We start from the raw sequence: 12,100 nt of genomic DNA, 5'->3' as shown, positions 1-12,100 counted from the left end.
CCACACGCACCTGTTGAGTTGTGGATGGAGGGTCTTTCTTCATGTGCCAGCTGCACAGCTGTGTATTTCAGGCTACCTAGGCTGTGAATTTCCAGGGGACTCTCCTATTCCCACTTTAGGAGTTTCAGGATTACAGATGCTCTCAATCCTATTGATCTTTTTTTTTTTTTGCATAGATTCCAGGGATCAAACTTACGTTGCTAGGCTTGCCTGGCAAGACATTTTACCTGATGAGCCATCTCACCAACCCCTCATCCCAGTCTCTTCAGCTATATTGATATCAGGCAAACTGGACATTAATGCAAGAAAATATCATCACAGACAAAGACATTTTTATTATGGTAAAACAGTTAGTATTAGAACTTAGTAAGAGAACTAAAAATATATATGAAGAAAAATTCAGAGAAGTGGAAGAAAAAAAATATGCAGTGCAATCCTGGAAGAGGCCAACAATGAGCAGATTTCTAGCAGAGGCTTCTAGCAGATTTTTGTTATCCTTTCCAATCCCTCCCTCAACTGTTGGTGCTGGGAACTGAACCCAGGACTTTGCACATGCTAGTCAAGTACTCTAGCACTGAGCTAAATCAATAACCTTAACATTTACTCTAATATTCAGCCGTACTATTTTTTTTTTTCATTTCACACCATTCATGTGAGTGAGTCTAGTTCACCTTTCCAACCATGGGCATGGGTGTGGTGATTAGAATGTAAAATGTCCGCACAGGCTCACTATTTTAAAAAGTTGTGGAACTTCTAACAGGTGGAGCCTCACCATGGGGAGTGGGTCACTGTAGGCAGGCCCCAAGGCCTTACTTCTGTCTGTTCTCTGCTTTCTGACTGGCCATTGCACTGGCCACCTCACACTCCTGCCTTCTGATCATGGTGGGCTGCACCTTTCCTAACAATGAGCCTAAATAAACCTTTGCTTCACCAAGTTGCCTTTGTCAGAAGTGCTGTCACAGTAATAAGAAAAATAATAATGCAATGGTCAAACAACAAACGCACGCCCCACCACAGACGGGAGTGTAAATGAGGTCTGCGCATTAGATGGAATCCAATGGCTGGGTAGGGAACCAAATGGCAATTTATTACTATTATGCCTCGTGTGTGTGTGTGTGTGTGTGTGTGTGTGTGTGTGTGTGTGTGTGTGTGCTTAAAACTGAGAAAGTTTATCACACCGAGTTAAGCCAAATAGGGACAAGTGGATTTCAAATGAGAAAGCCAGGCCTTGGTGACATGATTTTGAATCCTAGATCATACATGAATGTAAAATGTCTCCCAGTTCTCTGTTGTGCTGACTCTTTCATTTAAGCATAGTTAAGTCAAGATTCTGTCACCTGCAACAAGAAGAGTCTTGAGAAAAGCAGCAATTAGTAGGAAAAGTGGGTCAGCAGTGTGAGCATTTGAAAACCTGTATAGCCAGCTATTTATTTATTAGTCACAGGTAGAGAAAAATGCACATTTCCCCAACTCCTGGCATGGCTGGTCATTTTCCCCCTCTCACTTTTATTCTCCTTAGAGTTTCTGGACTGGATCCATAGTTTCCCAGTAATTCACAATTTTGAGACATTTAGAACCACATAACACTTTCAGGAAGTCACATTTCTAAGCAAGTTGAAATCAAAATTCCAGTCTCATCTAGTTTGATCTCAGTGTCTCTTTCTCACAACTCAGGCCAGACCCATGGTTCTGAGGCTGTGGTAGAGTCCAGAGTGTTAATCCCAGCGTCGAGAGCTCCTCCCTCTGCCTCAAGCTTCTGTTTAGCTACTGCCTTCATAGCTGACTGTTGGCTATCAGTGAGTGGGTGGTGGGTCTGCCATTTTGATGAGCTTGTTAATGCTGCTCTGGTACTCTGCCTGCCCTCTCCTTCCCCTTCTTTCTAGTCTCCCTCTCCCTCCTCCCCTCCCCTGCCCTCCCCTTGTCTTTCTCTCCTTTTTCCTTCTTTTTTTCCCTCTTCCCCTCTCCCTGCCTTTTCCTCGGGTTCTTCAGCCAGCTTCTTCAGACAGTGTTCACTGAAAACTTCCCAGGTGATGTCATAAATGACAGACTGTCTATTTGGCCTCTCAGCCCTACTCTACAGGGGTGCTCTCTGTTAGGATCCCTGTGCTCACAGCCACTTTTCCACTATGTTCCTATAAAGATCAGCATAAATCTCAAGATGATTTGAACGAAAGAGAATGCCTGACTCACTTTTAAACCAGGCAATTGGGAGTTCTAGCCCAGCCATGCTTTCTCTTCCTTGTCCTGGATGGAAGGCGGTTCTAGCCAGATTCTCTGATTTTTCCAGCTTGGCAGCAGAAACTAGTGTCTATTTTTAAGAACACTGTCAAACTCGAGGGTGTGTCTGTAAACCCCTCCTAAATGTCAAGTGCTCCCCAGGCCTCTCTTGTTAAATACCAATACTGAAAACTTCTGGATTTTAGAAGTATCTACTCAGAGAGTCTTTGCCTCTGAATATATTCAAAATATCAGCAAAAGTCTCCATAGAGCCTCCTTTTCTTAGATAGGTGGGGAGAGCCCGCTCTCCCTTTCTTTATGGCAGGCATCCACCCAGTATCTCTTGTTATACAGATATTTTTTTTCTCTTTCCATGATATTGGTCCCTTACCAAAGATTGTTGTCTTTGTGTGGAGGTTGGAGAGATAGCCTGTTTAAAGAAAACAACAACAACAACAACAACAACAACAACAACAACAACAACTCAGTTGAGTCAGCTATAACAACAGCCAGGCAGTAGCTTTTTGAAACACAGGGACACTTATTGACAGGGTTATTGCTCGATATGCTTACTGGCCACTGCTGAAACCATGAGAATCATGTGCGTATTCGACTTAGGCAGAGGAAGCGATCTGCAAGGGTGTTAGTGACAAGGGTTTGGCCCTCTAGTTTCTGCATCATTAGGAGATTGAGGTATGTCTAGAGAACAGGCTAGAGCAGTGGATGATGAGGCTCAGGGAATTTAGTGTTGGCTCACTGAATTAGTTGGGGTGGATCTCAGTGGAAAAGCACTTGCCTAGTATGTACAAAGCCCTGGGACCAAGCCCCATATGATCAAAAAAACAGTATGCTGAATACCAGCTCAGTAGTAGTGTCTCTTAATTGTAGCCACCAGGTGAATGATAGCCTTGGTGACTGCCTGATGTCCTTTGGTTTGAAGCCTGTGGGAAACTCCCATATAATAAGAGACTCTCAATTCTACACCATCCTGTTACATTGGAACTGGAGGGGCCCATTTCTGATAGTTGGTTGACAAACTTAACTGAGTTGAGGTTTGAGGCTTGAAGAGAGACACCAATAAGAAGACAGCAGACGTGAAAAGAAGGAAACCCAGAGAATTCAAGAATCAGAAATTAGATGTATGAAAATATTTATAACAGAGAGGACAATGAAGCTGAAGGGGGAAAGACGTCTGTGTGTTCAGTGACGATTTGCCTAGGAAAATTCTGTTTGATATGAATGTAGCTTTGTGAGCACTTTCCTGCTATGTGCTAGGTCCTGGGTTTGAGTGACAACACTGAAAAAGAAAGAGAGAGGAGAGAGAGAGAGAGAGAGAGAGAGAGAGAGAGAGAGAGAGAGAGACAGAGACAGAGACAGAGACAGAGACAGAGACAGAGACAGAGACAGAGACAGAGACAGAGACAAAGAGAGTGACAGAGAGGAGAAAAGAGCAGAGCAGAGAGCAGAGCAGAGCAGAGAAGAGCAGAGGAGAGGAGAGGAGAGGAGAGAGGAGAGGAGATCCTCCAATAGGATGGTGAAGCGGCTGAAAGCAAGGGAAAAGAAAGCTAAAGGGGAAGGAGGTGATGGCATGAAAGTGGTCCAGGCAAACAGTTCCAGGATGGAGTGTTAAGAATGGGGAAAAGTCGGATGTGGTTAGAATGGCATATGGAGCAAATAAGTTTGCTTGGAGGTTTTCTGCTTTGTAACAACTTAAGCATATTTGAAAGCAAAGTAGGAGTTAGCTAAGAGTAAGTGGTTGAGATGGTAATGAAGACATGAAGGCCAGTCCTTCTCCATCTGGGATGACAGTGTCACAGCTCACACAAGTTGGGAATCAGCTTGAGGAAGAGGAAGTTCTTTTTTCTGTTCCAAGACTGAACTATGATGTCTGAGTCTCCACCAAGGTATGAAAGAGGCTTAATTAAACAAAAGTAGTAGCTGCCACTAGGAAGCTCCTCTTTGTGTTTAATGGAAAGGGAAAAGACAGAGAGACGAGGAAGATAGAGTTGAGAATAATGAAGGGACACATGAGAGAAGGCCTAGACTATTCCATGGCGGGTGGAGAATAAATCTCAGGATCGAATTACAGGTTCTAGAAGAGGTCCCTGATGGACTGGGGTACTAGGTCACTGGTGGGTCTGGAAGTTGTGGTCTCACCTGGCTTAGGAAGAAAAGGAAGGAAAAGTTGGCAGATCTGCTTCTGACAAGGAAGCAGACAGTGGCTAGTCATAACAGAGGGAGGAGGGGAAACAGAACGGAACAGAGTGGCTTTGCGTTCAGGCTGAGGGGAAGGCTCGAAGAGACAGCAGCAATGGTGAGGTTCTGGGTAAATGGCCACTCTTCCTACATGGGAGGTAGATCATTTAACTTTTAAATGAGAGGCGGGGCTGAAATACTAGTTATTCTTTGAAATGGAAACGGAACATGTGGCTGTGGACGTCCTGGAGGAGCAGCTGTCTGAGTGGTGACTGAGGTGGGAAGTCATCAGGGGACAGAGCTGCAATGGCTTGGCTTTTGATCTGAGCCACGTTCAACAGGGCTTTTCACTGAAGAAACAAAGAGGAAAGGCACTGGTGTCAGAAGAGGATGAAACCAGTGGACCTATGCAAATGTGTGTATGTGTGTGTGTGTGTGGTCTTTGGACAGGCAGCAAACATTTTGTTTTCAGCAAACAGCTTGCATCTTGTGCTTCCTTAATAAAAAAAAAAAAGAAAAAGAAAAAGAAAAGAAAAGAAAGGAAGAAACCATGAGAAAAATATTGTACACAAAGCAGCCTGTCCTTGCTGGCCTCAGAGGAGGGAGACAGGCCACCGAGTGTTCTTTGGTAACCAGCTCCCTGCACTCGTTCTCACATGAGAAAGAAACTCAGAGCAACAAAAGATGCTCGAGAAAGGTTCTTTCAGACAAAAATTTGGTGGCGATTAAAAGAGGCCAAAAGTTCAAATGGGAAGGAGGCACTGCCAAGTAAGCAGGAATGTAGCCAAGGGGAAGGAAAAGGAGTGACTGGCTTCAAACGCAAGTAACCATGGCGAGCCTGCATTTCAATGCTAGAATCTGGTGGAGGAGTGATATCGCACAGAGCCCTGATTGTTTATTCAAAGCAGACCACGGGAGAACAGTTGTCTCCAATGGGTACCCGCACAGCTTGGCTTCAAAGCTGTAAGTACAGAGTTTGAAAGCACCCAGTTCCCCCCTGGCCTGCTTGGTATTAAGGAAAATGAAAAGAACGCACAGAGCTTATTCTCAGTGTTTCTGATGGGGTTGCTTGTGCTGTGGATCTGGCCAAGCAGTCTGGTGTCAGGCTGGTGAGCTGGTGTCCTGCTACTCTGTTTGCAGAAGCCCCCGGAAACTCTGCCTGACTGTGTGTGACATCACTGTTTCCCAAGGTTCAGAGAGCGGTGCCACCTCAGAGGGAGAAGAGCTTGGGAACAGCTGAAGGACCATAGTGATAAAGATGGAGCATTGAGCTGCAAGATTCAGATACGCCTGACAGGATGCAGCAACAGACTGTACAGTGGCCAAAGGCAGTCACACACGTGCCACTCCTTTCAGCCTGGACAGTTCATTTGTTATTGCAGAACAGAGGCCTCCATCATTCCCATATCGATGATGCCATTATCAATAACAAGGGCTTCCGGAAGGGAGAGTGGTCTTCTGTAGCTAGTTGAGACCCTGAAATTGATACAAAAACTCCTGTGTTTCTGGCCTGGCCATTTGTTCTGGGTGTTATATTCAGTATTTCCTTCAGAAATACTGGCATATTTACTAGCCCTAAGTGTGGCTTCTAGTCCCAAGCCATTAGTAACTAATGAGCTCAAATGTCATAAAATAAAGCACATTGGCCATGCTCTGCCATGTAAAAGGAATGTGACTGGGTGTTCCTGCTACGGCAACGTGGGTGTCTAAACAGTACTATAGGAAATCCATGTTGGCCAAGGGGAGTGCATAGACAAGAAGACACTGGCTGCCATTCAAATCTGAGAGAACCAACGTTACAACAATCCGACTTAAAGGAGCACATGCTCTCTGCATCCCCTTTCCAGTCTTGCGCTATAGGTAAGTTGGGGTGACAGGACTGTTGTCTGGAAGGGAAGAGGTGTGCTGCAAAGCTCAACATGACGGTTCAGCAGAGCATCTTAGAGGATGAGAAGGCCACCTTGTCCTGGTGCCATCAAGGAGGTGAACTAACGTCATGTGTTAGCCCTAAAGATGATGATCTAGAATCAGCCCAAGAATATAAGGAAGGGGATTTATTTGGATTTATGGGCTGTGGCACAATCCATCACGGTAGGGAGGCATGGTGGCAAGAGCAGCTTGAGCTGCGGAGCAGGAGTGTGAGGCAGATGGCCGTACGGTATCCGCAGTCAGGAAGCAGAGGAATGCTGGTTCTCAGCGCAAAACTTTCTCTTTCCAGTTCTATTCAGTGAAGAATTGCAGCCGGTGGGATGGTACCATTTTCTTTCAGGATGGGTCTTCCCTCCTCCCTTAAACCTCTTTAGAAATGTCACCACAGACATGTCCAGATGTGTGTCTCTGATTCCAAAGTCACTCAAGCTGACGATGATGGTGAGCCTCACAGTGACATCATTGGTTTGCCCATCCTCTCATTCCCACAAATTCTGTGACATTTACTTTGCACACACCTGTGCTGGAACATGGATGTTAGGAATGCTAGGGTAGAGACACTGTGTGTATAGCCATCTAAGCACACGAGGAAAGGGGAGGCATGACGGGAGCACAAGGGAAACACTCAGGATTGTGGCAGAGGTGAGCTGACTCCCTGATACATCCCTTTCTTTCTTTTTTTTCTTTGAGAACTTCCTGGTCTTAAATACAAAATGATGCTCACAAGTCAACGGCCATACCTTTGACCTTGAATAAGTTACTTAACTTCTCTGGGCTTTAGTGTCCTTAAGATAGAAGATGAGGATGATGATGGTGCTTTGGAGCACCAATGTGAGGATTAAGTAAGCAGCACAAGCAATAAAGCAGCATCTACACAAAACATGCTCTTACAAAACTTAATGCATAGTGAGGTTATTGGAATGTCTCATATCAGACAGATGTCAGATACACATTCATCCCAGAAGCCTACAGAATGTTCTTTAAAATAGACCGAACTAGGTCACACAAAGTAGAAGAACTGAAATAAGTTTTTCTTTATCTCTTTCTCTCTCTTTATTTTTCTTTCTTTCTTTCTTTTTAAAATCATACTAGAATAATACTAGTAACCAATAGCAAGTGAAACCATAAACGTTAGAAGAACCTCCAGACTGAACAACACAATCATGGATCACAAGTGGTTTTTTTTTTTAATAAAACAGGAGAGAAATTTTGAAATCAGAAAATCAAATAAAATGAGAGTGCCACTGATTAGAATTTTTATGATACAGCTAAGTCAGTGTTAAGACAAAAGTTTACATCTATAATCATTTACATTAAAAACATCAGAGTTATTTCAAGCAAATAGCTCAGCAATGCGTCTCTAGGTCTTACACAAACAAGTAGGAAATATATAAAGATGAAGAAAGGAATTAATGAAAGGGAGATTATATTTAGATGTCTATGAGACAGCCAGTACCTCCATCAGCTCTCGAGGCCTCCAGGGCTTGGGGAAAGAGGTGGGTATCTGTAGTTTGTTCTTTCTTTGATTTTTAAATTTTTGTTTACCTGAGTGTGAATGAACAATGAATACAATCAATCAATCAACAAACATTGGTGTTTTGAAAAGATAAATAAGACCGACAAACCTCCAGCAGAACTAAGAAAGGGAGGAGAAGGGAGGAAGGGAGGGGAAATCCAAATTAATACAATTAGAAATGAAAAGTGGGACATTACTTCAGGTTCCAGTAAGATTCGGGAAATCCCTTTTTAAAAAAACCTTTATTCTAAAACTCTGGAAATTCTAGAATAAATGCACAAATTCCCAGATACATACAACCCACCAAAATTAAATTAGGAAGACAGGAATACTTAAACAGACTCATAGCAAGAGTAAGATTGACACAGTAATAGCTGCATTCTCCACAGAGAAGAACCCAGAGTTAGATGGGTTGACTGCTGAATTCTATCAAGCTTTTAAGGAAGAACTAGCACCAATGTTCTTGAAGCCTGCACTACCCTGATCCCCAAATCACACAGGGCTACACACATACAGTGGGCTGGGGGTGAAGCTGTGAAGGGGATGTTTGAGTTGCAATGGACACATCAGGCTGCAGAGGATGACAGAAGTATGCCACATATGTCAATGCTGCAAGAACTCCATGGAGCTGGCCAGATAGAGAGGCCACGTGTGCTTCAGGGATGTGGACCACAGAGACAAAAAAATCACTAAAATTACTGGGGCTTAGATGACACCACCATTAGCCCACAATGCTTGACATGGGACTGTCGGGTTTAATGTTCTCCCTGTGTGGTTTTTGGTGATGGTTTGGTCCATTTTTTTCTTGTCTTCTTCCTTGTCGTCCTTGTTGAAATGCAAGTATTTCCTCTGTCACTGGACACTGGAAGTATCTAAGCTGTTTGGGAGTTTTCTTAGCTGGAAGCCTTTGAAAACATTGAACTTTTGGATAGAGCGGGGCTGTTAAGAGAATGGAGACTTTGGAAGTTGGACTGAATAAAAGATGGCCATGGGTACACTAGGAGGATGAAATGTAGTCTGAATGAGAAAGGTCCCTAACAATCTCGTGGGTTTGAGCACTTGGTCTCTGAATAGTGACACTGTTTGGGTTGGGCTAGAACCTTTGAAGCAAGAGGCATGGCTGGAGGAGGCGAGTCACTGGGGATGGCCCTTTAAAGATTATAGCTTAGTTCTACTTCTAGCCTAAGCTCTCTGGATTTTGATTCTCCAAGATGTGTGGAACCTCCATTCCACATTCCCATGGCTATGACTTCTGCCAGGACTAAAGCCATAATCCATAATGAATCCTCCCAAGTTACTCCCTTGGGACATTTTTGTCACAGTGATGAGAAAAATCAAGTGCAAGATTTTTTTTCCCATGCACAGACTGCAAAGGGCTCAACCTTTTCAATGCAGGCACTGAACCACAGATCATAAGCAAAGATAAGGTATCAGTCATATGGTTTACAGGGTGTTTTTTGTATGACCCACAGGTGGCCCTCCTTTGTAGCCTGCCATTCTTTCTTACTTGATGGAAACACAGACCATGGTAACTCAAAGGCTGACATCAGGAGATATTTTTTTTTAATTCTCTGTTTCACGGGGAAACAGGATTACAAAACTTGTCTCCAGCAACAGGGTAGTAGCCGCTGTGATGGATGTCCCATTGTGGCAGCTGTAGGTTTAAGACTTACTCGAGGGGAGCCCTGGTGACACTCAGAGGAAGGACAGCAGGTTACCAAGAAGAGACTTGGTACCCTATGAGCATATACAGGGGGAGGTAATCCCCCTAAGGAACAGTCATAGGGGAAGGGAATAAGGGGAAAATGGGAGGGAGGGAAGAATGGGAGGGTACAAGGGATGGGATAATCATTGAGATGTAACAAGAATAAATTAATTAAAAAATGGAAAAAAAAGACTTACTCTACCTATCTGTGGCTACCCACAGTGTCTCTAGGACCTTCGCTAAGCCAGATAACCAGTATTAAGGTGATGACAAGCCACGTAAAATATGAAAGCAGAAGTGCCATTGAGTTTCTAGACTCTAATCCAAGGGTGAGGAGGCCCTGAGAGCTGATGGAGGTGCCAGCTGTCTCATAGACATCTGCATCCAAGAGAAATAAGGCAGGGGCTGGCTGAACAAGCTTCTTACTCTCTAGCATCAGGCTTCTGATATAGCACACAATAGTGGATCCCATTTAATTTGGCAACCTTCTCTAATATGAGGAAGAGGGACGGGTCATTCTCACCATCCCTCTCAGAGTACAGAAGCAAATAGAAAAGAATGTCACCATTTCCTTTGGATAAAGGTCTCCTGGACTGTGTTCAGCAGCTTTCAGCTTGGCGGGATCATTCTCCATAGATACACGGGCTACAAGAGGGGATTACTGCCCATCTGTCTGTCCTCTCAGCTTTCATACAGCCTTGGCTGTCTTTTCAAGCTGGATTCTTCTTAGTGACACAGGAAACAGGAGCAGGTTCCCAGGCCCCATGTGCCTCTTGCTGCATGGGGCACATGCCACTGAGCGTCTTCAGCACAGCACCAGGGGGAGACTAAGATGCTGATGCATAAGGCCATTGAGCTGGGGCTGGGGAAGGGCCAAGAGAGCCCGCCTTTATCTTCAGCAGCCACTGAGCTCTTCCTGGAGAAGCCAGGAAAGGTTCAGTCAGCAAGCCTGATCTTGCTGCCATCAGGCTTGTTTCACCTGGCCCTCCCTGCATCTCCATACAAAGCTTTCTTTCTTTCTTTCTTTCTTTTTTTTTTTAAGGCTTGGACAAAGCTCTTCCTGAGTCTTCATGTCAAAAGAAGCAGTTACACAGAAGCTGGACAAGGAAGGAAAGTGCTTTTCATGGGGCATTCTTGTTGGCAGTGCATAGGATTGCCCACTTGTATAAACTTAAAACATAACACAGTCAATATATGTCAAACATACCACTACATAGCCCCATGTAACAAAAACATCCACATCCCTCTTAGAAGCTGTTCTTCACAGCTGGGCCAGAATCATACATGGTAAGATTTGGTTTGATTTTAATAAAAACAGTTCACATGATGAATGCTACCATTGGTTTATTTTGTGAGCTCCACCTGGCTTCCCATGGACTTTATTCTCGAATGGACATTGCATACAGTAGTACTGAAAATGTTCTTAACTTGTGCTTCTAGAGCAAGAGTACCTAAAAGGTAAGAGAGGCATGAAAGTGACCGAGGGCCTGCGTGTCATTGTAGGCGGTGCAACTGTATGCGGTGTCTTCCTCACTCTTCACAACTTCATCTTCTTGGTGTGTAAAATAGTGCAATCTGTGCAAAGCAGTTCTCAAGGTCCTCTTTAATCTAAAAGCCTCTTTTTCATGGAAAGGATTAGTTTGAAATAGCTTTGAAGTATGAGCTAAGCATCCTTTATGTTGACTCTGTTGTCACTCTATTTACTCGGGGTACGCTTATGTGTTTCCTCATATGTGGTGGGGTCTAAATGGAGACATCAACATAGCCTTGGCTTCCAAAGGCCTCTGTGCTGAGCAAAGGCAGGGCTGCACTCCTGATCTACTGTTGAATTCATCTCTTGTTTGACTGAATACTTGGCGGTGTCAAACAGAACAATGTCTGCTATGGTTTGGTCCCCATGCCACCACTTTCATTGAGAAGTTCACCCATAAGGTGCACTTACTCTGTAACTTACCTCAGCCCCCATGACACTGTTGTGACTGAAATTTGAGAGTGTTTGGTAACAGGAGCATGTTTCCAGTCTTGTACAGTCAAGTGTGTTTATACACACCTATTTTCAAGGTTGCTGGTGTGCTCACACAGTGGGCCATCACAGTCCTAGATAAAAGCCATGTAAAATACTGATTAGCCACTCAGCCTTTCTTCATGAGGTTCTGGTTTCCCTCTCAGCCTCAAAGAAGTAGCTGCGCCATGATTTTGTCAAGGCCCGAGAGAAACACAGTCTAAAGAATTAAGACACTACTGTCCTGATGTCCTGCATGTTGCTAACTCACTTACTCAAATATTTGATGTTAGAGGCCGGTGACATTTCTAGATTATTTTTTCCATCAGAGATCTCACACGTCATGTTAGGCACCTTATAAACCTCTTCTTCTCTGATCCCTCCCAGAAGTCATGATACCAATAAGACCTAAAGGTTTGGAGCTACTCGCCAATCACTACAAAGCAAGGAAATGATGGAAGACAGAGAACAAGACAAGAAATGCTCTCTGCCCACAGGCTGACCTTGTGGTGATGCTGCATAAGAGAAGAAAGAC

At 44.1% G+C, this 12,100-nt stretch overlaps 1 long non-coding RNA gene across 1 annotated transcript in view; it reads left to right on the top strand.

Moving 5' to 3' along the window:
* The window catches only part of LOC311604628, a 62,391-nt gene extending 51,669 nt beyond the window's left edge, over positions 1-10,722 (top strand). The window contains exon 3 of the long non-coding RNA XR_014781592.1: positions 10,606-10,722. This is a non-coding gene — a long non-coding RNA (uncharacterized lncRNA). The remainder of the gene's footprint in view (positions 1-10,605) is intronic.
* Positions 10,723-12,100: the final 1,378 nt, after the last annotated feature.

This window comes from Acomys minous (genome assembly GCF_964271855.1).
Source record: "Acomys minous genome assembly, chromosome: 9".
Taxonomy (NCBI): domain Eukaryota; kingdom Metazoa; phylum Chordata; class Mammalia; order Rodentia; family Muridae; genus Acomys; species Acomys minous.
Note: the sequence above shows the minus strand (reverse complement) of the source record. Positions and strands in the feature narration are given on the sequence as shown.